At 49.6% G+C, this 27,826-nt stretch overlaps 8 pseudogenes across 6 annotated transcripts in view; 5 read left to right on the plus strand and 3 right to left on the minus strand.

Moving 5' to 3' along the window:
- Nucleotides 1–12,656, plus strand: part of LOC144578980 (5'-nucleotidase domain-containing protein 2 pseudogene) — a 141,954-nt pseudogene extending 129,298 nt beyond the window's left edge. The window contains exon 4 of the transcript XR_013525678.1: nt 3,479–12,656. The product of XR_013525678.1 is annotated as a 5'-nucleotidase domain-containing protein 2 pseudogene (transcript). The remainder of the gene's footprint in view (nt 1–3,478) is intronic.
- Nucleotides 1–24,127, plus strand: part of LOC144578978 (cytochrome P450 3A21 pseudogene) — a 153,425-nt pseudogene extending 129,298 nt beyond the window's left edge. The window contains exon 4 of the transcript XR_013525675.1: nt 3,479–24,127. The product of XR_013525675.1 is annotated as a cytochrome P450 3A21 pseudogene (transcript). The remainder of the gene's footprint in view (nt 1–3,478) is intronic.
- LOC144578981 (speedy protein C pseudogene) overlaps nt 1–24,127 on the plus strand; it is a 153,425-nt pseudogene extending 129,298 nt beyond the window's left edge. Inside the window, exon 4 of the transcript XR_013525679.1 lies at nt 3,479–24,127. The product of XR_013525679.1 is annotated as a speedy protein C pseudogene (transcript). The remainder of the gene's footprint in view (nt 1–3,478) is intronic.
- Nucleotides 1–27,584, plus strand: part of LOC144578979 (zinc finger protein 362 pseudogene) — a 156,882-nt pseudogene extending 129,298 nt beyond the window's left edge. Inside the window, exon 4 of the transcript XR_013525676.1 lies at nt 3,479–27,584. The product of XR_013525676.1 is annotated as a zinc finger protein 362 pseudogene (transcript). The remainder of the gene's footprint in view (nt 1–3,478) is intronic.
- Nucleotides 50–744, minus strand: LOC100408206 (adenosine receptor A2a pseudogene; annotated as a pseudogene). Its single transcript, XR_013525265.1, has one exon. The product of XR_013525265.1 is annotated as an adenosine receptor A2a pseudogene (transcript).
- LOC144578982 (DNA polymerase epsilon subunit 4 pseudogene) lies at nt 50–4,128 on the minus strand (annotated as a pseudogene). Its single transcript, XR_013525680.1, has one exon. The product of XR_013525680.1 is annotated as a DNA polymerase epsilon subunit 4 pseudogene (transcript).
- LOC100404212 (histone deacetylase complex subunit SAP25 pseudogene) lies at nt 20,765–21,661 on the minus strand (annotated as a pseudogene).
- Nucleotides 26,404–27,804, plus strand: LOC100894751 (uncharacterized; annotated as a pseudogene).
- Nucleotides 27,805–27,826: the final 22 nt, after the last annotated feature.

Raw genomic sequence — 27,826 nt, forward strand, 5'->3', positions numbered from 1 at the left:
TGGGCCTTTTGCTATCATTCTCTTCCAAAATTGCCCAGAATCCAGGCTATCCTTCCCATTGCACTGCTCTAGTTCTAGCCTATCTTTCTCCAGAAAGATAAAGATTTCCTTCCCTTAGGAAGGGGCAAATTCCATGGATCATCAGGACACTCCTGCTCCATCCTGGGCCAGGGGATCCTCTGTGCCAGGGGACTCTGGGCACATTCCCTTGAGCTCATGGTTAAGGAGCTCCACGTCTGGGAGGCCCGTGTCTCCCTGGGACTCTCAGGCATTCCCTGCACTCACCAGCCCCAGGGCGTAGCCATTGGGCCTTCGCTCTGGGTGGGGAGCACTGCTGTTGGCCCACACTCCTGGGGGGTGGCCGTTGAGACAGAGGCTGACCTGCTCTCCATCACTGCCATGATCTGCTAGGGCCTGGGCACTGGTGCCAGCTGCTGCCTTGAAGGGTTCTTGCTGCCCTAGGACGTGGCTGCGAATGATCTGGCGGAACTCTCAGATACAGTAGGCATAGATGAAGGGATTCACAACCGAATTGGTGTGGGGGAAGACGATAGCCAGGTGCATGAGCCAGAGAGAGGCGTGGTTGCAGTCGGAGCAGAAGAGGGTGAAGCAGTTGATGATGTTCAGAGGCAGCCAGCAGAGGGCAAAGAGCACCATAATGATGGCCAGCGATTTGGCAGCATGGACCTCCTTCCTGGGCTTGACCAACTCAACAGTTGTGGAGGCGGGGGCAGGAGTCCCCATGCCTAGGAACTGTTAAGTCAACAGTTCCAACTGTTAAGCATATTTCTCAGTTCAGACTTAAATTTGATTATGTCCCCATCAAAAAGAATCTCCATTTTCTGAAGGTCTGTTAGTTAATTTGAGATAATTTGTTATAGACAGGTATATCGTATTACTGAGGCTACAAGGTAGTTAGCAGATGAGGGCCAGTCCAGGTTTTTCTGATACTTTATTGTGTTAGAAATATTGAGTTCTAATGTTACAGCTGAGGAAGTATACAGTTTGAGAATTGTAACTCATAAGGGATTCACTGCACCGTAGCTATGCCTGTGTGGAGTCTACATATGACCAATACCAACCCATCATCCAGCTGAACAAAGATACTGTAACATTATGATTTGAGTGGTGCTTTTCCTTGCTTTGTTAACCATCACAAGAGTCTGCAGCACAATGTTTCTTTTAACAAAGCTAGAACAGTTTTGGCTTCTTAAACTTCATATTTGGGTAGGTTAAGCTGCCTTACGTGTTCAGTGTGAATAGTGTTTAAGTTGAAAATATTGTAAAAAAATTATATTTTTTCCAATGTGAGTTCTGCAGCTCATAATATAACCAGTCTGAAGGGTTCTCCTACTCACAGACCCCTTCGTTTACTGTGAGTTAAGCCTCACTGCTAAACAAAGTATTTTGAAACTGGAAAACCAGGCATGCTGCCTTCCATAATACACCACTATACTCATGATGGCAGGAAGGTGGCTTGAGGACTAGCGGCAATGACACGGGATGGATTCAATCATTGCCCTTACTTATCTCTGATCTTCTTCCCATCCTTACACCAAATAGTCACTTGTTCCTACCTTCCCTATAAACCTCTCTTGCCTGGCTGCAAAATTTTAAGGCACCAAAGACAAAATTACATTATGCTCTGAGTGATTACTTACAAGTACATCAGAATATTTATTTACACAGAAAAGCACCGGAAAGGAGGAACACAAAATAAGAAAGACAACTGACACAGTACTGAAATTTTTCTTTTCTTTTACTGCTATATTTGTACAATAAATGAAAAAGGAGGGAAAACCCTATCAGAGCAATGGGCAAGGAAGTGGCAAACTAGGTAAGTCTCCTGGCTCCCTGCTAGCTTGGGGTGAGCAGAGCTGCATCCAGTGGAACTAAAGCTGTTCCAGGATTATCGAAAACTGAGCAGCAACCTTGGGGGACCTGGGTCATCATGTACTCCCACAACTGAAGGTCCTTCTGTGGCCTCGATTCCCGTCTCAAGGCCACACCTTCCACTTACAGTGGAGTGTTCCGCACCCAGCGCATCGACCTTTACCAGCAGGCCTCCCCACCAGCTGCCCTGCGGTGGATACCTAAGCCAGGTTTACGGCCACCCTGGAAATTTCCCTTATGTGGGCCTGTAAAAACCTGAGGAAAAAAGGGGCTAACATTAATAGATGGGGGTGGTAATAGGGGTCAGCTAGGTAAGCAAGGGGGATTGCCACCAGTTGAGAGGCGAGACTGGTGCATTCTGTTTTTTTCGGAGGTCTTCTTGGAGGTGATAGAGAGCGTTGACGTTTTCTTCTACAAGGCCTGTTTCATTGATATAGTAGCAGCACTGTTCCTGAAGAAACAGACAGGTACCTCCTTTTTCTGCCATTAGCAGGTCTAGGGCCTGTCGGTTTTGGAGAGTTACCTGGGCCAGTGACGTGATTTGTCACTGGAGGTGCTTGTGTACTACTCAGTCAGCATAGAAAAGTAACTGAAAGATTCTTATCTTTCTGTCCTTGATAAAGTAGTAAAGAGAACCAAACAAACTCAGGCCTGATGGGAAAAATGATTCCTTTATTCTAGCAATTTACTCCTTGCTGTTGGTATGGGAAGTTTTATTAAGTTCTGTTATTAGAGTTCATATCACAAAATGATATGTAACAATAACCTTTACTTGGGGTAAATCATGAATTTTTTTTCTTACATGTGAGTATAAAAGATGAAAGTTGAACAGCATGGAATCTGTCATTGCCAAATTATTAATGAATGTATAGTTCCGGTATTCTTTGAGATACAATATCATTAATTTCCTAATTGTATTTCAGTGTTTTTGTGTGTGTGTGTGACCACTAAGCTTCGATCTTAATATAAAGCTGTTACCTTCTACGGAATTTAAGTCTGAAGATGTAAAGAGGGAACAGGCCTTGTGTAAAAGAAGATACTCTTTTTTTTTTAATGCTCCTTACTGTGATCACAGAAATATAAAATAATGCAAGTGCTCTCTAGATTTGTTGATAAGCATTTTATGCTTGCATTTAAACTTGAAATGTGTGAACAGAATGAGACAATCAGTTAAATCAGAGTACACCCGCGCTGAGGGCTTGCCTGCCGTGTTCGCGGCTCTGCCACTCTTGGGGGGGAAGGGCTGCTCAGCTCAAGGTGCTCTGCTTGTGTAGAGCCTGTGTCCTCTGACAGTCGTGTCCCCAGACAGTTCAGACACCCTTGGGGATGGCACTCCACACACAATAAAGACGCAGGGGCTGGGGAACCCCAGCACTCGGTGCCCTTTGTCCAGGGTTAAAATCGGCCTATGGGGTGTGGTGAGACGGCAGGCTGCACAGGTGTAACTAATGTATCTTTTCCTTAAAGTTGTAATAATGGGTAATTTGTCAATAAAGCATTCCTTGGGGGAAAGTCCAAAAAAAAAAAAGAATTTTTTTTCTTTAAAGCTGATCAAAAACCTTTATTTTTGGTCCTCATCATTCAGTAAGCCACGTATGCAGAACACTTCTTCATCTCTGCTCCAAGCACCAGCAGCTGCATCCAGGCTTGACATGGAAGACAGAAGTAGTGGAAGACCTTGCAGAGAAAAGCTAATTGATGAGATCTCTGCTTATCCCAGCATAGGTGACGGCAGAACAACAAGAGTGTCTTTAAGTGCAAAGACTCCGTTCTTCAAAGCTGAGTCCTGTAGAGAGGGGTGAACTGAAGGCTGCAGATGAAGGCTCACAAATCTGCCCCACTCAGCAATCAATCCAAAGTACCTTCCAAAAAAGCAAATTCATCCACAGCTTCTATTGCATTATCCAAGCCTCTCCTCTGAAGGGGTTTCCTTTCTCCCTGCTGAGCGCAGCAGTAGGCATCTTTTGCAGTGGTCTCCACAAATAGCTCCGCTGCTGGTGCCAGAATGAAGATGGCTTCCTGTCCTGCTAGCGACACGTCGTGGTCCGCCTTCACCAAGGCGTTTACTCACGCCAGAGGCAGCCTCGAGAGATGTGCCCCAGGCACACTAGTTGGGGCTGGGGACTGCGAGGCCGCTGCTTCCCTAGCGGGTCCGTCTTCCTTTCGGGGAGTCCCGCTTCCTGAAGCCGCCGCCGCCGCCGCCGCCGCCGCTGCCGCCGCCACCACCGCTGCCATCCTGGCCCTGAGGATTTTTTTTTTCCTTTTTTTTTTTTTTTTTTGTGCACCACCCCACCCGGCTAATTTACTTTTTGTAGAGGCGGGGTCTCCCTATATTGCCCAAGCTGGTCTCCAACTCCTGTGTTCCTCCCGCCTCTGCCTCCCAAAGTGCTGGGATTACAGGTGTGAGCCCTCGCGCCCAACCTTTTTGATGGTGACAGAAAAGGATGCAGTTGTCAGCAAGATGACTGGGGGTCCTGGGGGAGGAGGGTGTGGAGACTGTAGCCAGGATTAGGGTATAATATGAGTGTAACGTCTTCTCACTAGTGAGTTAAGAGAGCCATAGCATAGTGGGGAGAGAGGACATGAGGAGAGGACTTGGGGGCTCCTTTCAGTCACAGGGTGAGAAAATACAACATAAGGCCTGGGTTATAAATGATGTCTCTCTGCTTCCATTCATTAGCTGTGTGGCCTCAGTTTCCTCGTTTCCTACCTCTTAGGGGAGAGGTTCAACAGAGGCAGCTGAAATGAATGTATTTTATAGGGTTTCAGGCCGTTGTTACTGAACAAGAGAAGCTTGTAACAGGAAAAACTAGAAGAGTTTGGTGGGCTCAGGCTTTGGACTTTTTAAAAGCAAGACCCTGCAGGGAGGTTTGCTCTCAGAGCTTAGGATGCACCCAGAGACGCGCCCCTAACCCCCACAGCTTCAAGACCTCTCACCTCAGCTGGACCACAGCCGGAGCGTCATGAGCAGATGAAAGCCAGCCACTTTCAGGAGGACGATTCGGAACCCAATCACTGACAGGAGCTGGTGTTAGTCTTCTGCTGTCTCACTGCAAGTTGCTGCAGCTTCCTTGGAAAAGCTCTTCTGCTCAGCCCAAATCTCAAAGAAGTAGACCCGAGTGTGAATTACTTAAAAAATTATGGAGCATTAATTTTGATATTTCCCTTGGTATTTTCCTGTCATTTAGAGGAGCTACAGCTGTTTGGCTGTTTCCTTACCACCGAGATCTGTGAACATATTGCCTTAGTTATTGTTGCTAATGGAAACCTGAAGAGCCTGGAGCTTGGGAGCAACCACACAGGAGATACAGGGGATACAGCTGATATGTGATGCTTTGAGTTGGTGAATATTGGGCTAGAAGAGTGCATGTTAACCACTGTCTGCTGTGATGCTGTTGCCTCTGTTTTTACCACCAACACAACACTAAAAAGACTCAATGTGCTTCGAAATAGCTTCAGTGATGAAGGAATTGTAAAACTTCTGGAGAGCTTGATGCGCCCAAATTGTACACTGGAGATAGTTGGGCTTCCATTAAGTGGCACGAGCACAGAAACCCAGCAGTTGCTGACGACCGCAAAGGAAAGAAAACCCAAGTTGATCTTTCTGTCTGAAACTTGGTCTGCAAAAGAAGGCAGAGAAATTGGTGTGCGGCCGCTTTCTCAGCTAGGTTCAATAATAGCTAATTCTAATTTACAGCACATGTTTTCCGAATTTTCTCCACCCGTGTAGCGTCAAATACAGCACCTAGGCAACTCGTTTAATCATGTTCTACGTAAACCATATTTGTTATAAATTACTACCATGACTGGAATGCTGGAGAATTAGGGTTATGATTTTCCTATTTGATTTGTGTGTGTGACCTTGATCCAGTCAACCACTTTCTTCTTAAAATTCCAACACTCTCAAGAGTATAAAAGGATTATATGAAGTAATAAAGGGTTACAATGCATTGGGAAAAAATTTTTTTTTTTTTTTTTTTGAGACTGAGTTTCGCTCTCGTTACCCAGGCTGGAGTGCAATGGCGCGATCTCGGCTCACCGCAACCTACGCCTCCTGGTTCAGGCAATTCTGCCTCAGCCTCCTGAGTAGCTGGGACTACAGGCACGCGCCACCATGCCCAGCTAATTTTTGTGTTTTTAGTAGAGACGGGTTTCACCATGTTGACCAGGATGGTCTCCTTCTCTTGAACTCGTGAGCCACCGCGCCCGGCCTTTTTTTTTTTTTTTTTTTTTTTTTAGCGTGGTGTGTAGCTGACTGAAGACCCCCAGGTTCGAGCGGTGTGGGGGGTGGAGGGACGGAGGGAGAAGGAAGTGGGAAGTGGAAGGATACGGGATTGTGAGGAGGGGTAATTTCTAAACAGATTATCGAAACCCAAGACTTTCCAGAGCGTGGCAAATTGCCCTGGAAGAAATAACTCAGGAAGGCCGCGGTCCGGACCGAGGCTCCCGGGGCCAACTTCAGCGTTCAAAGTCTCAGTTCAGCTACTGCCGGCGTCCGCAGGGCGGGAGAGTGACCCGACCCGAAGCTGCGGCTCCGACGTCCGCTTGCGCGAACCATGCGGCGCGCTCCACACAGCTCCGCGGTTAGGGAGCAGCCGCCGCTGGGGAGAATTGGCTTCGGGAACGTGGCTGAGCGTTCAAGGTCTGCTCCCGGGCCTCGGGCAGCCTGTCCTATCTGACTCTTAATTCTGGGCTGTGAAGCCCGGCAAAGTTACCACTTTTACTCCGAACACGCACCACGTGCTTTGGGTCAGCGACGTGCTCAGCCAAGCTGAGGGTGGCCAAACTCCTTTGGATGCTTTCCAGCTTCCAGCCAGCATGACCTGCGAGGACGCATCCAGCCCGGGGCCAGAGCCCACAGAGCCGGAGCCTCCAACGGAAGGGAAGGAGACTGCCTCGCTGGAGAAGGAGGCCCCCCAGACGCAGGGCATACGCATCAAAGTGGAGCCCGTCCCGAGGGAAACCAAAGGCTCAGAGGACAGTGGCGACGAGGATCCCTCCGGCTACCCGGCCCCACCGCGGCCCGAGTTCACCTCTGTCAATCGGGCAGGGGCCCTGAAGCAGGACCCAGTGGGGCCGTGGGGCCTGGCACCTCCCGGGGACCCCCCGCCCGCCTTCCTGCATGCGGGCTTCCTGCCGCCCGTGGTGCGGGGTCTGTGCACACCCGGTGCCATCCGCTACGGCCCGGCGGAGCTGGGCCTGGTGTACCGGCATCTGCAGAGGCTGGGCCCAGGCCCCGCGCTCCCTGAGGCCTTTTACCCGCCCCTGGGCCTGCCCTACCCGGGGTCTGCGGGCACCAGGCTGCCGCGGAAGGGGGACTGAGGACTGGCAGAGCCGCCAGCACTCGACCCTGCGACGGCTGGGGGCCCCCCAGGACTGCGGCCCTGCTCTGCCCGAAGCCCTGAGAATTAAACGCCGGCTCCCCCTGAAAACAAAAACAAAAACAAAAAAACCTTTTTTCCCTTGGCTTTTTTAACCTTGGCTTCCCTTGCAACCAATTTGGACATTAGGAGAACTGTCAGAATGAGGAGATCCTGAACAGTCTCAAGTATGTCCGCCCTGGGGTGGATACGAGCCCACCTTCACCCTTGTCCAAAAATGTGAGGTGAATGGGCAGAACGAGTATCCTGTCTTAGCCTATCTGAAGGACAAGCTCCCCTACCCTTATGATGACCCCTTTTCCCTCATGACCCATCCCAAGTTCATCATTTGGAGCCCCATGTGCCACTCAGATGTGGCCTGGAACTTTGAGAAGTTCCTCATAGGGCGGAGGGAGAGCCCTTCCGAGGCTATTGCGGCACCTTCCCAACCATCAACATTGAGCCTGACATCAAGCGCCTCCTTAAAGTTGCCATATAGATGTGAGCTGCTCAGCACACAGTTCTCCAACCCCATCCAGTCCCGAGGAGCCTTAGTATTCAGCATACCCTCAGACTCTGTTGGACCTCAGCATTCCGTTGATATCACTCCCCTTCACTGAAGAGCCTTGCCTTTCCCCTCTGCCCATTTCCTTTTCCTCTCCCAACCCTCTTGTGATTGAACTAGGGCTTCAAGACTTGGGTAAGCTCTGGGCCTTCACAGAATGATGGTACCTTCCTACACCTTCATGGGTGGTGTCTGAGAGGCGTGAAGGGCCTGGAGCCACCCTGCTAGAAGAGACCGATAAAGGGCAGATGTGGAAACAATAAAAAAAATTAAAAAATTATTATTTTTTCTTTTTTTGCATTCACGACAGCCAGTGCTTTATTGGCTATTTAGTAAATGCCTCTTGGCTGAAAACTTTTCCATCTTTTCCCCACAGGGGTTCAAGCTGGCAGCATTTGCCATCCTATGGGGTCCAAGGGTCAGGGTAGGTGGGGAAGAAAGGGTTGTGTTGCCTCGACTCTCCAGCCTCCTCTACTTGGCAAGGAGTCTTGCTGCTGCATGGTGACATGGGCCATCCATGCTGGGGCAGAGCTGGCAACTCCAGGGCCTGGGTCTAAGGTACCATATTCCACCATTTGAAGGCAAAGGATACCCGGTGGATGGTGGCGCAGGCACAAGATGTCTCCCACATCTGCCAGGTAGCAGTCGAAGCCCGGAGGCTCCAGCAAGCAGCGCATCTTTTCTTCCAGGCAGCAGGTGCCCTTGATTTGGGCTCCGAAAGGCTTGGGGATCCCCAGGTTCTTGCCCATCACAATCATCCACAGCAGGTTAGGGAAGTATGGCCTCACAAAGAGCCTCTTAGGCTGCTGTTGAGAGGGGACATTAGTCAGCTTCTCCAAGCAGAACAGCTGGGGAATCTTGATGATGTCCTGTTCCACCAGGCCCAGCTGTCTTCAGGATGTCATGGTTCAGGTGAGTGCACTTCTCCACGTATTCATTCTGCTTCCTCAGGCTTTCATCAGCCAGAAGCTGGTCAATTGTTTTGGCTTCCGTTCTGTTAGACAGGAGCTGATCTGCTCTAACTCCATCAAACAGAAAAGCATCACCATAGCCTTCCTTCTGTTTCTCTTGGAAGAGTTTGTAGCAGGTGCCGGGGCTGGCCAGGAGCAGCTGGAAGCCCTTTTTGCCCTCACTCTTCTCATCTGTGGGTATGAAACACATGAACTCATCCACGTGGCCGGTCATTAGCCAATCTGAGTAGAGTCCACCAGTGCTTGGACCTGCTGGGCATAGAGGAAGTCACAGAGGGTCTTATTCATGGCCCAGCCCTCCACGCTGGGGTAAGAGCTGCTGCCAATGAGGACTCTGCCCAGGGGGTATTCTTTCCCTTGGACCTTGACAGGTGAGGACACCATCACGTTCCCGATGGAATCCATGCTGGCCACTTTATGGTCCTCAGTGTTGTGGGTCATGTAGCCAATACCAGGGCTCAGTGAGTATTTCATGGGGAACTCATCAAGATTGGGGGCTCGAGGCATGTCAAGGATCAAGGATGTGGTCTTGTGGGGTGCCTGGGTGTAGCACCCAGGCCCAATAATGAGAACCAATACAAGGGAGCAGAACTAGCCAAGGATTTCTGGATGTTGTAGTTTTGGCTGTGATCCAATAGAAGACAGCTGAAAACAATGAATTTCATGGCTAGGAACCAGCTTCATCATTCAGCACCCCATGCAGGGTTCGCAGCTGCCTCCCTCTTCAACCTCAACATCTGCATATTTTCCCCATCCACATTCAGCATTTTGTCTCCAAAGCCCTTGTCCCAGGTTCTGATGATCTGTCTCTACTTGGGTTACTGGATTGATGATATGGGCAAGCGTAGAGGTCAGGAAGGAGACCCAAGCATCCGGGATCACCTGCCTCCTTGACTTGCACACTGCATTTCAATAGAAAAAAAGGCTGGCCAATTGGCGCCTCCTGAATCACCTTCCTGTAGATGGCAGGCTTGGTATTGGGGAAACTCTCCGGAAGACACTTTTCACTTAAACAAGATCCCCACTGCTCCATCCAGAGACCAGAACCTTTTTACATGTGATTCCTAAAACTGTAAACCCGAAACCCTTTCACATGTGATTCCTAAAACCGTAAATCCAAAACCCTTTCACATGTGATTCCTAAAACTGTAAACCTGAAACCTTTCGCATGTGATTTCTGAAACTGTAAACCTGAAATCTTTCACATGTAATTCATAAAGCTGTAAATCCAAAACCCTTTTACTCGTGATTTCTAAGGCTACACTGTAAGCCTATATAAAGGCAGAACCTTTCCTTGTTAGACTAGCTGGGTTTAGACAAATCATCACCCGGATCTGGGCAGTAATAATATTAATAATAAACCCCTTCTTTCGCCCCCCCAAAAAATTACATATAGGCTATATATGTAACTTGTTTGAAAATGCTCAAAAATGTCCATTTTATTGGTCAGGGGTGCAGTACAGGCACCACGTGGTTGTCCGCAGGAGCTTTGGGGGTCTGAGCAGACTGAAGGGATATGCCCTTCCCAGGGCTGGGCCCACTGACCACCCTTCCGCCCAGGGGCTGACCCTCGGGCCCCATCCCCAGCAGCCCAAAGGCCGTGTTGAAGAAGTTGATGGGAGTGGAACCCTTGGTGATGAGAATTGATTTCAGGTCCAGGGACTGGAGCAGTTTGACCTGCATCTCAGGCCCAGCCACTGCAAGGTTCCTGATGGTGCTGGGGCCCAGGACCTCTGTCATCTGCTTGAACTTCTTCACCTCCACCTCAGCCAGCTGCTGAGCCTTGCTCACCTCCAGCTCCAGCTGGGCCCGGGCATAAACCAGTTCCAGCTCTCGGACCTTCTGCACCCGCTGGAGCTCAGCCTCTGACTCGATGGCCAAGGCCTCTGCTTTCAGCTTGGCCTGCAGCACTGACCCTTCTCCCTCAATCCGGGTTGCCTCTGCACTGGACTTGGCCTCCGCCTTGTCGTTCCTGGTGCTGTCCACGGCCATGCTCAGAGCCTCCAGCTCCTGGAGTTCCTTACGCGGTTTCTCAGCTTCTGACTGGTCCAGGATCTTCTGCCGCTCAAGCCAGCCGCGGGCTTCCCGCTCCAGTCTCAGCCTCGTGCTGGCTGCTGCTTCCTGGGAGTTGGTGGTGATCTCAATGGCCAGCTGGACGCTGCTTTGCAGGGCATCCCAGGTTCTCTGGTCCGCGGGCTCTACTGACTACATCCCGATCCCGGGGCCTGGGCAGGGCCATGCCATTGGGGCCCTTGGCTTCCGAGGTCTCAAAGCCAAAGACAGCAGTGCGAATGATGCAGGCCGAGTTCTTATGGAAGTCATCAAAAGTGACAGAGGCCACAGCCCCCTGCACCGGGGATGCGATGGCCTTGCAGGCATCACTCATTGGACCAGGAGCCTCTGGGGGTGGCTGATCACATGGAGTTTTTTATTTTTATTTTTGAGATTCATATTTTATTTACAAGTAAATGAAGAATGTCCCTGTAAACTCTAATTCGGGATACAAAGAACAATATAAAGTAGTTGCTGGTGCCACAGTGACATGTGAAGGAGTCTATGCCACTGTTTCTTGAAACAACAATTTTGTTATTTTTTAAAAACCCCACCTACATGATTTCTTCATGTTGCATGTGTAAAAGAATGAAAAATAAGAGTGATTTTTCAAAATTCTACAGTCTCTGATCAACTGTGAGGTGACCAGGATGTCACTTTCACTCAGTGACAGCCCCTACTCTTCAAGAGCAACAGCCTCTGGGCAAGACTTAGTACTCCTCCAGAGTATCTGCTCAAGGAATGGAAAGACCTCGGTCCTTCAGGGCCTGCACTTTCAGCTTCTCTGCCTCCAATTTGGTCTGCTGTTCCACCCTTTGCTCTTCTAGAATTTCTTCAATGGATACTTGCTGGAGGGGTGTGTCACTCTCCTTTTCCAAGTCTATTTCTCCTAGTAGGACCACACAGGCCCTGAGCCGCCTGGTGGCCCATGGGAAACAGCTGTTCCTCATCACCAACAGTCCTTTCAGCTTTGTAGACAAGGGGATGCGGCACATGGCGGGTCCTGATTGGTGCCAGCTCTTTGATGTGGTCATCGTCCAGGCGGACAAGCCCAGCTTCTTCACTGACCGGCGCAAGCCTTTCAGAAAACTCGACGAGAAGGGCTCGCTTCAGTGGGACCGGATCACCCACCTGGAAAAGGGCAAGATCTATCAGCAGGGAAACCTGTTTGACTTCCTACGCTTGCCGGAATGGCGTGGCCCCCACATGCTCTACTTCGGGGACCACCTCTATAGTGACCTGGCGGATCTCATGCTGTGGCATGGCTTGCGCATGGGCGCCATCATCCCCAAGCTGGAGCACGAGATCCGCATCAACACAGAGCAGTACATGCTCTTGCTGACGTGGCAGCAGGCGCTCCAGGGCTGCTGGAGTGCATGCAGACCTATCAGGACTCGGAGTCAAGGCAGGTGCTGGCTGCCTGGATGAAAGAGTGGCAGAAGCTGAGGTGCATCACCAAGGCCCTGTTCAATGCGCAGTTTGGCAGCATCTTCCGAACCTTCCACAACCCACCTACTTCTCAAGGCGCCTCGTGCGCTTCTCTGACCTCTACATGGCCCCCCTCAGCTGCCTTCTCAACTACCGTGTGGACTTCACCCTCTACCCGCGCCACACACACCTGCAGCCTGAGGCCCCACTCTGGATGGACCAGCTCTGCACCGGCTACATGAAGACTCCCTTCCTCGGTGACATGGCTCACATCTGATGAGGGCAGCTTTATTGTCCCGGACAGGCTCCCCACCCTTCCTGCCCCATCTAACCAGGGCATCCACCCAGACAAGCAATAAAAATGGTCTCCTCCCTGAAAAAAAAAAAGGCCCAGAGCCCTGAAGATCTCTGGAGTTTTCGGTCTGGGTGGAGGCTCAGCTGCCTGTGGTTGCAGAGGGGCAAACCCAGAGAAACTGTCTTGATCCACCACAGACGCCACGACAGTTGCCTTGCCTAGGTAATCCTTCTTGGCCAGCTGAGCCATTTGGTCGAAACAGTCTGCCCACAGGGATCACCACGGGCTCATACAGCTTCTGCTTCCAGACACACTCCATAGCCTTGTCGATTTTGGAATGTCTGGGCTCAGACTTCATGCTAGTGGCCAATGCTAACTGTTCCTCAGCTTTTTTCCATTCCTCCTTCTTGGCATACATGAAAGCAATGTTATATAACACCTCATAGGCAAACAGCTTGAACTGAAGCCCCAGGATTTCTGTGAGAGATTCCTTAGCATTTCTATGGTGCTAAGCACCCTAGATTAATGTTCCAGAGATGGAACTCTGGAATGCAGATTTCCATATAAGGCATATATACACTTCACATTCTTGATGATTATCAAGAATGATAAACTTTCAAATGTTTATCATATGCGGAAAACACTCATAGCCTCACCAATGGGCCCTTTTTACAGGAGTGACTCCATGCCTGTATGCAGAGTACTTTTTTTTTTTCCCATGGTTTCTCAATTTTAATATCCTTCATCCAAAATTAAGCCCACGGATCTTCCAGCTCATCTCTAAATGTATGGTAACTGCACCATGTGGAAGAATAGCAGTTGTTACACTCCTGTGCACCCCCATTCTGCTCTCAGTACCCTACAGCAGGCTTGCCCATCATCAGAAGACTGAATCAGTTACTATTTTCTTTCCTCCGTTAATCATAAATGGAAGTAGCCTTGATTCTCTTCTTTGAAGCTTAAAATTGATATTATTTCCTATTGCCCAGTTTTCTGCATGATTCCTCTTCTGCCTCTAATCGTTTTAAACAGTTAGTGATTTCTTTCTTTAAATTTTCTTCTGCCAAGTCACAGGACATCTCTTTAAGCTTCACTCTCTTCTCCAAGGTAAACCAGTCACACTTAAATCCCAAAGATAATCTGAGAAATTCTGTGTAGAGTCTTGGAATGCAGTAATATCATGAGCTGGACTTGTACCTTGGGCCTGTATCATCGGAGAAGCTGATCTTGTATCCTCCTCTTTCTTACTCTCAAGGTCACAAGTAGCCATATTCAGAATTTCTAATCCAGAATCACTTGAAGTTATAGTACTGTCTGTCAATGAAGTGGGTCTGGGTAACGGTAGTGAGGAATGTTCCCTGGACTGCAGCAGGCTCTCAGAACACACGCGTTCAACGTCATTCTCTTCCATGCTTGGCTCATCATTCATCCTGATGCAGCCTGAGAGATTTGTTCCTTGGTTGGGGCCACCTGTGGGGCCTGGGCACTTGTGATGTCTTGTTACACCCAAAGCACCGTCCTTTACTTCTCCATATGTGAGCCTTTCACACAAAGCATGGATTCAGTTGGCTACACCTGAGAAGGGTGTTGATTCCAGGGTTGGAACTACTGTAAAACTATCCAGAGATAAGGCATCCAGCAGAGGTGTGTACCAGCATGTATGTTTCAAGGTCAGGGGTGTCTGATGTATTCTTGCTTCTTGACCACCATACGGTTTGTGGCAACACTGCTTCAATTTTTCTTGAAGAGGCTGTTGAATTGCATTTTTGCAGGAGAGGGAATCATAGTGAGGGAATTCCTCATCTAAAACGCTCTGAAACAACAAGCCATGGTGTTCGCCTTCAATTAACCTCTTTCGAAGTGACTCAACTGTTGTTTTCAGTTTCCTTGTCTTCTGCTGAAGTGCCTGGCAAGTGTTCGATAACTCAGTTTATAGTTTGAAGGTTCCATTGTTCCCAAATTGCTTCCTCTAATTTATGCCATAAAGACATAGCTTTTTCACTGGCAGAGTGGGCTTCTCGATCTTGATCCTTAACCTGCTCCTCTGCATCCTCCAGCCATTGGCTGGCTTCTTGGAGCCTCTTTCTCAGGATGCCTTCCTGGTTGACAGCATTTTCTTGCAGTTGTTTAATGGCTTCTAGTTGTTTCTGACTGGCAAGAAATTCTTTTCTGAAATAAAAATGTTCCTGCCTGAATCTCTCCTGTGATTAATGTTCCAGAGAACATTCTTGATTTGGCTTAGCAGAGTATGACATACTGGTTTTTTAGTGTCCATACAATATACATACACCCAGTAGTATGTATATTAAGCATGCACTTAGTGGTAATGGATTTTTTCTCCATGGCCTAAATCAAGACCATTAGAAAGCGCTGGGCCGTGGGAGCAGTAACCATCTGATGACTGTCTTATGCATCCGGGTCCAGGGACATGGGCGATGTGCCTCGTCTGTGTTAGAGGGTGGGAGGGGTGTGTTTGGCGCTGCATGGGATCTGCTGCTCCTCTCCTGGATTCACATCCCTACCCAGGGCCCGCTTTCACTAGGTGTTCTGCCCTATCCTGGTTCAAGGAGGTCATCCAGCTGACTTTACCAAGCAGAATTGGGATAGATTTGATATACATTTGTCTGACAACATGGAAAAGGGTTTTCCTCCTCCTTTCCCTCCAAGGTACATTCTACTGCTTCGAACTTCCAAGTATATCTAGTGACCTTTTAAAATATAAACGTTTTCAGAAAAATGAGGGTTGCTTTCCTTGTATGGGCTTATTTTCTTGACTACCTGAACTGCAAGGGATTTTTATATATTCATATGTTCCAAAGTCAGCAATTCTCCTGTGGGTTCATTATTGAATGTGCTATAAATGAAGTCTTTTGCAATTAAAAAAAGATTTGCCCACATCCAAAAAAAAACAAAGTTCTTCACCCGCAGGGGGGACTTCTTGAACACCTGCCCACAGTAAATAGACAATCTCCTCCGAAAACTTCTTCATCTTCTTTAACTGAGACACGAAGTACCAGAAGTGGGACTTGGTGATGATGTGATTAGGCGCAAAGATTCTCATGCGGTAGAGGGGCAGTGTGTGGCATTTGGGGGTGGGCAGGCAGTGACCCACCACCTTGTACTCTCGAAGTGTGCCCGAGGCCTTCATGGTGTTCTCTCTGTGCTCGCCGCCTCCCGCAAAAAAGCTTGTTTAAAAAAAAATCTATTTATTTATTTATTTTTTAAAAAATTTTTTTAAGAGATGGGTCTCACTATGTTGCCCAGGCTGGAGTGCAGTGGCTATTCACAGGCACAATCCCATTACTGATCAGCACGGGAGTTTTGACCTGCTCCATTTCCAACCTGGGCCGATTCACCCCTCCTCAGGCAACCTGGTGGTCCCCTGCTCCCGGGAGGTCACCATATTGATGCCGAACTTAGTGAGGACACCCGATCGGCATAGCATACTACAGCCCAGAACTCCTGGGCTCAAGCAATCCTCCCATCTCAGCCTCCTGAGTATCTGGGATTACAGGCACATGCCACCATGCCCAGCGAACTTTTCGTATCTTTAGTAGAGACGGGGTTTCACCATGTTGGCCAGGATGGTCTTGATCTCTCGACCTCGTGATCCACCCTCCTCGGCCTCCCAAAGTGCTGGGATTACAGGCATGAGCCACCACGCCCAGTAGAACACTCATAGGAGTTTAATGTCATAAAAGCTTATGACCAAGAAGTATGGTCATAATAGCATCATGCTATTATTATATTATTAGTATGTTAGGCATGTCATATACATGACAAGGCTGTGTGGGACATAATGGTCCTAGTGCCCCAAGCACCCTAGATTAATGTTCCAGAGAAGGGATTCCCAAGACCCCACCACTTCCCCTGTAGTTACCACCCAGGTAGAGCTGGGGGGCTGCAGCCGGCAAGGTGGAGGAAATGGGTTCCTCCATTTCGCCAGCACGAAGAGCTCCAGGCCTTCCTCAACCTTCTGGAGGACAGTTTTGTCCAGGAATTCCTCTCCAAAGACCCCTGCTTCCAGATTTCACGTAAGTATCTCCTGGCCATGGTGCTGGTCTACTTCCAGCGCGCCCACCTGAAGCTCAGCGAGTGCACCCACAGCAGCCTGTTCTTGGCCCTGTACCTTGCAAATGACATGGAGGAGGACCTGGAGGGGCCCAAATGTGAGATTTTTCCATGGGCCCTGGGAAGAGATTGGCGTTTATGAGTGGGGAAGTTCCTGCAGCAGAGGGATAAGCTGTGGGCACGGATGGATTTCCGAGCTGTCGTGAGCCGCCAGTGTTGTGAGGAGGTCATGGCAAAGGAGCCATTCCACTGGGCTTGGACTCGGGACCGGTGCCCCTACCATGGCAGGGTTCAGAGGGTCTGTCCACAGGTCCCTTTCCGCCTTCCCCGGGGCCCTGGCCTCTTGCCACTCCACTGTTCCCCCGTGGCTTGCCCCAGCACCGCAGCTGCCACCCACTTAAGCCTGTGTCATTCAAGTGCTCTTCTCTGACCTCGGAGTGTCATTGCCTTCCCTTCCAAAATTCTCTCTCAGCATTCAAAAACGCCTGGGGCTGGGACTTTCTCCTCATCTTACCCCCTCCCAGATGCAACTGGAACCTGACACCTACTGCCTCCGCCTTTTCCCAAAGCTTCTGCCATGCCCTGGGCACTGAAGTTCTGTAGAGTGAAGAATGTCACACCTGCTGGCCCACTGACCCACACACCATCAGCCATGTTCCCACCCCTGCCCCTTCCTCCCAGCTGCAGCTTTACCCACTCCAGTCCTGGTCCCCTCTAATAAATTCATGTCTACAAGACAAAAACAAAACAAAACAAAACAAAAATGGTGTGGTTTTATTTATTTATTTATTTATTTATTTATTTATTAGCAATTACATTTTTTGTTATAAAAATCTCAAAAATATCTATCTTTGCTGGAGGCCAATCTTGTAAAGTGGGGTCAAAGGCAATCCTGCTGTTTCTCTCTGAAAGCTAAACTCCCTTTGAATGAAAAAAATCATACTAGAACACCCAGAATTTTATTCCCAGGCTTCATAATGCAAAAGGCAGTTGGCCTCCTTAGGAAACATGAAAGTATTACCTAAACCACAAATATTTCTATCAACTCCATTCAATCCAATTAAGGAAAACAAAATGATAAAAATAGGAACTGAACAGAAAGTAAATTCATTTTCTACTATGATTAACATTCAAAGGTTGCTTCAAATTACTTTTAATTATCATTCTAGCCAGGATCACACTAAATAAGACCTCATGATGGTCCCATATGCAGCCATTTCAACTAAAGCGTGGCACAGAATGCTCTGACCTGAGCCACAAGCAGCACAGTCATCACCTCCCCCAAGCACAGGTTGCTGCGGTGAACCACCCTTTCCTTTTCCTTTCCTGTTTATATTCTCTACTGCATTTCAGTTTCCTAAAGGTCCCAGCCACACAGTGTTCTTTTAGGGATTAAAGTAGGAGGGAAAAAAAAAGAAACCAACATCCATTCTCGAAGAAAAAAAGTAAATCCATGTCATGGTGAACTTCAGCTTCCTGACACATTTGAGATCAGTGTTCTCCAGTCTGAACATAGTCTTCCGTGACCTGGGAGAGTGTGATCAGGTACTGCCAGCTCAGGGCAGCCAAGAGCATGACAAAGGACAGGTAGCTGGGGGAGTAGTGGCTTTAGGAGATTAGCTGAGAGTTGAGAAGATTCTGCGTCCGGATGGTGGAGATGATCTGCCTCGTTTTACTGGAAGATGGGTCTGAGTCAGGGATTCTATTGTAAATCTCTTCCATATACTGATATATGATGGCTTTGACAGCTGGCATATTGGTGGCATCCATTATCAGGGTCACTGCTTGCCCTTTCTGAATTTTCACTACCCTTCTGAACACCTGGAGACTTTTGAATGAGGTGATAAACGAGTTAGAATGAGCAGTATCACATCACTTACATGTGATTTCATATTAGCATACTTGGCTTAGGAAGCCAAGCACTTAGTTGTGATAAGAAGGAAGTCCAGCATCAGGGAGAATGTGTTGTGAGCAAAGTCTTGGGCCAGCAGGACGCTGCCACACTGGGCGCTGAGGTCCCACATCTGGCCGTTGAAGGTCACCACGTGCTGGGCCCCAGCCATCAGGGCATGATCTGGGGAGAAGCAGCCCCAAAGGCAGGGTGAGTGAAGCCAGCTTCACCCACTGCAGTGGGAGCCCAATACCTGCTGGGCACCCTGATGCCTAGAGCCCCAGCTTAGCCTGCCCTGAGGCCGGGAGTCCCCCTCCCCTGGTGCAGCAGCCAGAGGCCCAGTGATTTCCCACCAGCTTCAAGGTGACATGAGCTAATTCAGCCCTAACAAGGAATGGAGTCCTGAGACCTGCTACAAAAATGCTGTGCTAAGTAACGAAGCCTGACTCAGAGGCCACATATTCTATGCTTCCATTTACATCAGATGTCCAGAGCAGGCACAGCCATGGACTCAGCAGGCAGATTGGCAGCTGCAGGGTTTCATTTTAGGATAATAAAAACCTTTTAAAATCGATTGTGGTAAGGCACACACAGTTCTGTGAATAAACTAGAAGCCACTTGGGGAAAAAAAACAACATATGGACATATGTAAATGTCCATCCTATGTCGTGACACCCAGTATGCTAAATAAGCCAGCTCATAAGGAGTTTTAAGTTGTGAGAAGGAGGACTCCACACAGTTGTTGCTGCCTATTGTGGAGCCTCTTCAGGTTAGGGGCTCTCAGCCATCTCTAACCTCTGCCCTCGCTGCTCTTGGAATTGTACCCCCAAGATGCTCTCTGCCTTCTCCAAGGAGGGAGCCACAGAATCCTGAGGTGAATGTGCCCTAACCTGTTCCTCTGTGCCCAGGCCTTATGCATTCGCTGACTGACTCAGCCCCCATTGTTGGGGTCCGGCACGTCTGCTGGGGGGCTGCCGACCTGCGGGAGTCCCCGAGACCGCCAACGTAGATGTCTCGTTCAACCTGAGGGAGAGAGTGTGCGGAAGTGAAAGAAGAAAGAAAAGCGGAGTCTGGAGGTCTGCGTGACTCTAAGTCAAGCAGCAGCTTTATTTTTGTGGGTTACAGCTTTTATACCTTTTTTCTTGTTACATTTACTTTAGCTCAGCAGAAAAGGGGGTAAACAGAAAAGGGAACAGAAACCACATAAAAATAGTTATCAGGGGCTTGTGATAACAGCTCACAAAGCAGTTTGAAGGAGCTTGTGGTAATAGCTTACAAAGCAGTTTAAAGGTTAATATATGTTTTTTAAGAGTACACAGTGCAATCAAACAATGGTGTCCTCATGGTGGCTTGTTAATTATGTTTTCCATCAGGAGGTAGAGCAAAGGCTCAGCTCCTGAGAAAATATGGGCAGGGGATCTCTGCCCCTCTCAGGCATCTCAACTGCAGCAAGTCTGTTGCTTACACAGAGATTAAAGGGGATATGAAAGCAGTCAGCACAATGCCCTCATAAACCGCAGGCCCTTGCTCTATATCTTGTTTTTGCCTCAGTGGTTCAGCCGGAGACCCTTGCCTCAACTCGACAGCCCTCGAGAGTGGGGGCAGAGCAGATAGGTCCAGCAGCCAAAATGGGGCGAGTCATGCTAGCTGTCTCAGGCCTTTGGCGCGAACACTGCAGGGGGAGAGCAGATAAGTCCAGCAGCCAAAATGGGGTGAGTCACGCTAACTGTCTCAAGCCTTTGGCATGAACGCTGCACCCCTTGCTTCTGGGGGCCTTTCCTACCCCCATCGGTATCAATAAAACCTGTCTCCAGTGGGAAAAAAAAATCTGATCACAGATTTTTATATATATATGTGTGTATATATATATATATATATAAAATATGTTCTTCACATGTACCCCCAAACCTAAAATGCAATTATATATATGGGGTATGTGAAGAACATGCAAGATAGTTGCATAGGTACACATGTGGCAGTGTGATGTGCTGCCTTCCTCCCCTTCACCTATATCTGGCATTTCTCCCCATGCTATCTCTCCCCAACTCCCCACCCCCTGCTGTCCCTCCCTATTCCCCCGAACAGACCCCAGTGTGTAGTGCTCCCCTCCCTGTGTCCATGTGTTCTCATTGTTCAACACCCACCTATGAGTGAGGACATGTGATATTTCATTTTTTTTTTTTTTTGCAAACTAACACTTTCATTGTCAACACAACCAGCCCACCTGCTCCAAGAAGGTTATGAACAATGGGTGTCTGGGGTCTGTGGGAGAGAGGGGTCAGCACTGTGAGAACTGCTGGAGCCACCACAGGGGCTGGTTGGGTCAGAGGCAGGGTCTAGGGTGCCAGCAGCGGAGGAGAAGCTGGGCCTGGGATTCCCCCTGGCTCATCTGCAGCAGGCCAGTGAGAGCTATCAGCTCCAGCCCACTGAGCCAGGCGGTGGAGTGGCCTGGGGAGGGTTACAGGCTGGGGAAGACCCAGGGGGACATTATGGGAGGTGGTGGCAGCCATTTCAGGGAGCTCATCACCTGCTGGGGGGCCTCGAAAAGGTATAAGGGGACACTCTGTCCCAGGGGCAGTAGAGGGTCTGAGAAGAAGAGGTCTTCATGGCACATCACCAGGAACCCTGCATCTGGGTGCACCTGCTGCCCATTCTCATGCCCTGTGGCAGGGGCCACAGGCCGGGGACCCCTACCTGAGGCTGCCTCATACAGCAGCCAGAACAAGGGGTGACATAGCGTCTGGCCTGAGAAGGAGGCTCCTGAGCTACAGTTGACCCCCCACACCAGCCGAGGCCCTGCTTTGGCTTCGTACTTGGGGTCCCAGGGTGCTGGAGGAGTCATCTTCGAGGGGGCCTCCTCCCAGGCCATCTGGGGGGAAGGGGAACTGGGGCTCCGAGGGGCTGCTCAGCGGCCGGATGTGGCGGATCGCCGGGCAGCAGCAGCTGCTCTCTCCGGGTCCAGGAATGTCTGTGGGATGGGGGCTGTGGGCTGTCCCGTGGGGGTGTCTCCAGCTCCCTGGGGGCGTCTGCTCCTGAGCTCCAGGCCTCACCCTGGTCCCTGCCCACGGTGGGGCCTGGTCCCTCGGGCACCTCTTCCAGGCCCGTGCTCCACCGCTGTGGCAACTAGGGCAACATGCCGTGTGCCCACCGCCCAGCCCGCTCAGCCTCCCTCCGTGGCGTGGCGCGAACTGGCCCACGTCTTTTTTTTTTTGCCACAGTGTTTATTGTGCCCCTAGAACCTCCAGGATCTGTCCCCAGCTCCTCTCTGTTGCCCTCTTCCTGCTTCTCCTCAGTCCCTCCACTCCAGCACCCCCAGCCCTGATTCTCTCGAGCTCCTCCGCAGGCCCTCTGCACAGGCGGCTGTTCAGCCAGGCCGCTCCTCGCCGGGACCTCCCTAGTGTCCTCCATCATCCCCTTCAAGTCCCTGCACCCAGGTCACCTTCACACAAGGCTTTTCCTCCCAGCCCTGCCCCTTCCCTGCTTCACTCTTCAGCATAGCTCTTCCAGCACCTCATTCTCTGATACACCATGTGTTTCACTTTGTTTGTTCATTATCTATCTCTCCACACTGCTCGTTTGCAAGAAGCAAGATTCCATGCCAGGTCTCTGACTGGCTCTTTTTTTTTTTTTTTTTTTTTTGAGACGGAGTTTCGTTCTTGTTGCCCAGGCTGGAGTGCAATGGCGCGACCTCGGCTCACCACAACCTCTGCCTCCTGAGTTCAGGCAATTCTCCTGCCTCAGCCTCCCAAGTAGCTGGGATTACAGGCATGCTCTACCATGCCCAGCTAATTTTGTATTTTTAGTAGAGACGGGGTTTCACCATGTTGACAGGATGGTCTCGATCTGTTGACCTCGTGATCCATCCGCCTCGGCCTCCCAAAGTGCTGGGATTACGGGCGTGAGCCACTGCGCCCAGCCCCGAATGGCTCTTAACCACCACACATTAGGGCTCCAGGTGACTGCGCCCCCAGCAATGCTGCCTCCCATACCACCAGCAATTAAGTTGGCCGCTGGAAGACAGGACAAGCTTCCCAGAAGAGAGATATGGAACTAATTCACATGGGCTTTTTAAGAAGCTTGGAATTCTGGGACCCACACCTCTGCCCTTTTTGGGAACTGTTTTATCCTACCGACAGGACTTTTGGAAGTTTGACATGGAATGTTATAAAAAGTATGGAGAAGTGTGGGGGATTTATGATGGTCGACAGCCTGTGCTGGCTATCGCAGATCCCAACATAATCAAAACAGTGCTAGTGAAAGAATGTTATTCTGTCTTCGCTAACCGGAGGTCTTTCGGTCCAGTGGGATTTATGAAAAGTGCCATCTCTATAGCTACGGATGATAAATGGAAGAAAATATGATCATTGCTGTCTCCAATCTTCACCAGTGGAAAACTCAAGGAGTCCCTATCTTTGCCCAGTATGGAGAGGTGTTGGTGAAAAACCTGAGGCGGGAAGCAGAGAAAGGCAAGGAATCAACATGAAAGACATCTTTGGGGCCTACAGCATGGATGTGATCACTGACACGTCATTTGGAGTGAACAACAACTCTCTCAACAATCCACAAGACCCCTTTGTGGAAAGCACCAAGAAGCTTTTAAGATTTGATGTTTCAGATCCATTCTTTCTCTCAATAACAATCTTTCCATTCCTTACCCCAATTCTTGAAGCATTAAATATTTCTGTGTTTCCAAGAGATTCTACAAGTTTTTTAAGAAAATCTATAAAAAGGATAAAAGAAAGTCGTCTCAAAGATACACATAAGCACCGAGTGGATTTCCTTCAGCTGATGATTGACTCCCAGAATTCGAAAGAAACTGAGTCCCACAAAGCTCTGTCTGATCTGGAGCTCATGGCCCAATCAATTATCTTCATTTTTACTGGCTATGAAACCACCAGCAGTAGTCTTTTCTTCGTTATGTATGAACTGGCCACTCACCCTGATGTCCAGCAGAAACCGCAGGAGGAAATTGATGCAGTTTTACCCAACAAGGCACCAGCCACCTATGATACTGTGCTACAGATGGAGTATCTTGACATGGTGGTGAATGAAACACTCAGATTATTCCCACTTGCTATGAGACTTGAGAGGATCTGCAAAAAAGATGTTGAAATCAATGGGATGTTGATTCCCAAAGGGGTAGTGGTGATGAATCCAAGCTATGCTCTTCACTATGACCCAAAGTACTGGACAGAGACTGAGAAGTTCCTCCCTGAAAGGTTCAGTAAGAATAACAAGGACAACACAGATAGCACATATACACATCCTTTAGAACTGGACCCAGAAACTGCATTGGCATGAGGTTTGCTCTCATGAACATGGTACTTGCTCTAATCAGAGTCCTTCAGAACTTGTCCTTCAAACCTTGTAAAGAAATACAGATCCCCCTGAAATTATGCTTAGGAGGACTTCTTCAAACAGAAAAACCTATTGTTCTAAAGGTTGAGTCAAGGGATGGGACTGTAAGTGGAACCTGAATTTTGCTAAGGACTTCTGCTTTGCTCTTGAAGAAAGCTGTGCCTCAGAACATCGAGACCTCAAATTACTTTCTGAACAGAACCTTGAAATAAAGGTGGGCTTAATAAAAAACAAAAAAAAAAATCCCTTTTTTTTTTTTTTGCTTTTAAAATATTTATTGAGCAGAGAAAAAGAAAGGGAGCTAAAAAGATAAAATAGATGTTGAGTTAACAGCTTTCTTCCAAGTTCTGGCGGACTTCAGACTTTAAATGTGTGGCTCAAACTTCAATTCTCCAGCTGGCCCTGATGGAGGAATTCCTTGTTGTAATTTTTTTTGTTCAGTCTGCTGTATGACCTGATGATATTCCAGCTTCTGAGCCTCCAGTTGATCGTGCTGATGCCGTAGCTCTTCCTTTTGTTTCTGAAGCTCATTTTCTTGTAAAGCAATAATATTTTTGTATTCTTTTAGTTCTTCCTCTGTGAAGAACTGTTGCTGATCTAATGTCTCCCAGCTATCTGGCCCCAAGAATTCTTTTTTTTCTGTGGCTTTCAAAAACTCCTCCAGAGTCACCAAACGGTCTTTGTTGGTATCAACCTCATTCATTGCATGTTCCCTCATTGTAAGCCTTTCTTCTTCCATTTCTACCATATCATCCTCTTCAGTTTTAGGGTCACATACTTTCTCCAACTCTTTAGTAAATAGGGCTTCTAATTCTTGTTCATCCAGAAATCCATCACAGTCGCTGCAGGAATCCGTTCAGGTCTCCCTGGCCCTCTTTCCAGCTTTTATCTATCAGTCAGATGTGACTGATGAGATGCTGAGCTTCTTCCTCACTCTGTTTTGAGGCCTTAGAGTATAGATGGGTGTGCCTTTCACTGAGCAAATCATACAGACTTTCCTCAACATGTTTACCAGAGAGCAGTTAGCTGAGAGCATCCTGCACAAGGGCAGCACCAGATGTCGGGTGGTGGAGAAGTTCCTGAAGATCCTGCAAGTGGTGGTCCAGGAGCCAGGCCAGGTGTTCAAGCCCTTTCTCCCCAGCATCATTGCCCTGGGCATGGAGCAGGTGTATCCCATTATCGCCGAGCATCCCTCTCCTGATGTAAAGGCCGAGTTGTTTGAACTCCTTTTCCGGATGCTCCATCACAACTGGAGGTACTTCTTCAAGTCCACTGTGCTGGCCAGTGTCCAGAGGGGGATCGCCGAGGAGCAGATGGAGAATAAGTCCGACGTTGCGTTGCACGCACGGCTGGCCACCAGCACTGTCACAGGTCTGGGGCTGTCCACCCGGACCCCGGCTGTGAGCACTTCTGAGTTGAGCGCAGGCTCTGGCACAGGTACCAGCACCCCGTCCACACCCACCACCACCAGCCAGAGCTGCCTCATCGCCTCATCCCCCACCCTCATCTCAGGGATCACCAGCCCCTGTCTCCTGGACTCCATCAAGACAACCCAGGGCCATGACCTGCTTGGCCCCCCCAAGTCCGAATGCGGCCACAAAAAGATCAAGGCAGAGAACCCGGGGGGTCCGCCTGTCTTAGTAGTCCCCTACCCCATCCTGGCCTCGGGCAAGACTGCCAAGGAGGGCAAGACGTAAGGTATGCCCGCCGACCTTTTTCACCAAGTCGGAGATGCAGATCACTCCAAGTCGCACACAGAGGCCAAGCCCCACAAGTGCCCGCACTGCTCTAAGTCCTTTGCCAGTGCCTCCTACCTGGCCCAGCACCTGCGTATCCACCTGGGTGTCAAGCTCTACCACTGCTCCTACTGTGATAAGTCCTTCCGGCAGCTCTCCCACCTCCAGCAGCACACCAGAATCCACACAGGTGACAGACCCTGCAAGTGCCCACACCCTGGCTGTGAGAAGGCTTTCACTCAGCTCTCCAACCTGCAGTCTCACCAGCACCAGCACAACAAGGACAAGCCCTACATGTGTCCCAACTGCTACTGGGCCTACTCGGACTCCGCCTCCCTGCAGATCCACCTCTCGGCCCACGCCATCAAGCATGCCAAGGCCTACTGCTGCAGCACGTGTGGGCAGGCCAAACCTCGGAGACCTACCTGATGAAGCACATGTCCAAACACATGGTGGTGGAGCACCTGGTGAGCCATCACTCACCCCAGAGGATTGAGTCTCCTGGCATCCCGGTGCGAATCTCTCTCATCTGAGCCCACTGGAGGTGCCGCCCCACCCGGCCCACTGGCAGACACAGACCCAGGCAGCACCAGGCCCCGACTCCCTCTGGGGGCCCTCCAGGAACCACCAAGCTCTCTCACGACCTTCCCAACCTTCCAGAAAGCTTGGTCCGCAGAAGCCCTGCCTGGTCCAGTCCGGGGGCGGCCAGGCCAGCTGCAAGATTCTGGACTGTTTTGGTGGCATCCAAAGACGATCTCAGAGCACTTAGAACCTCTCTGTTGAGTTTTCTTTTTGTTCCCCACCCTTCACTTGCTTCACTGTTTTTCTTTTTTTGTTTGTTTGTTTGTTTTTTAAGTTTGTTTTGGAAATAACAGAAAAGATATTTATTGGCCAGGAAGTTGGTGCTGCTAAGACCGAGAAATTTAAAGAATCGGACAGATGGACGCTGAGAACCAGAGGGCAGTGTGGGACCTTCTCTTGCCATGGCCTCTGGTCTTGAGGAAAGGCTCAGGCCTGGGTTTCTGGACTGCTAAGGGGACCCCAGGTGGGAGGGGCAGGAAGCAGCCGGAGTGAACCCTTTGCCCCTGAGCACCAGGCTCGCACCTCTTGAGCTGTGCTCTGTGGCATCACTGAGCAGAGGGGTGCAGCAGCTTCAGGAGGCAGAAATGAGAGGGGCAGGAGATCCACAGGACCGAAGGGTGCAGTGGTGGGCTGGGTGGTGGGCTGGCCCAGAGAAATGGGTTGGGGACGGGGTAGGTAAGAGCTAGCCCTCTGCTGCTGCCCTGAAGACCATCCCAGTCTACCTCAGTGCTGGCCAGGAAACCCTTTGGCTACCTCTCCCACCATCCCAGACTGTGGGCAGGGGAATGGAGAGGGAGTGGGCCTGGGGCTGGGACCTCCCTCCAGAGTTTCCTCCACATGTGGGCAGTGCCCAGGGAGGGGTTATCCCCAGCCCAGGCCCTAGGCCTCTCAGCAGGGAAGGGATCCTCGGGGAGGTGGGTCCCAGGAGCAGACCCTACCCCCAGGCCCCACAGACACACCCCAATCTGAAAGCCATGCTTGTCCTTGTATATAGGAACCATGTACAGAGCCCAGAGAAGGCCCGCACATGCCCCCAGGAAAAAAAAGAAAACTAGACAGAAACTCATCTATATATTCTGTAGCTGGAGTTCCATTTTGAATATTAACTGTGATATTTTTATACACCTTTTAAGCCTTAACTGGCCATTGATTTACCAGTTTAATGTTTCCTGGGGTTTCTTTTCCCATGGGATCCTCTGCCCCCACCCCCAGCCCTTTGTTTGACTTGCCTCGTCTGATTCTCAGTATTGTAGCTTTTGTCCGCATGTTACTCCCTGTAAATATGCTGTTAAACATACTGTTAACACCACTTTGCTTTTTCTATGGGACCTCCAGGCCACCATATTTAGAACTAGTTACCTTATTAAAGAAGAAAAAACAGTCTGTTGGCTTCTCAGTCTGCCTCTCGGAGGCAGGGAGGTGAGGGCAGGTGCCCCTCAGACACTTCAGGAAGGAAGTTTGCATTCTATTTAAAAAAGGGGGTGGGGAGCAAATGAAAATCAAATGTTGGAGGAAAACACTAAGGGCGGCAAGAAACAAAGGAATTACAAACCCTCTGCTCTTTGCATTTCTCTGTTATAAAGAATAAACTGTACCTGCACCCCCACAAAAAAGAGGCTCCTAT

Source organism: Callithrix jacchus, chromosome 13, assembly GCF_049354715.1.
Source record: "Callithrix jacchus isolate 240 chromosome 13, calJac240_pri, whole genome shotgun sequence".
NCBI classification, from domain to species: Eukaryota; Metazoa; Chordata; class Mammalia; order Primates; family Cebidae; genus Callithrix; species Callithrix jacchus.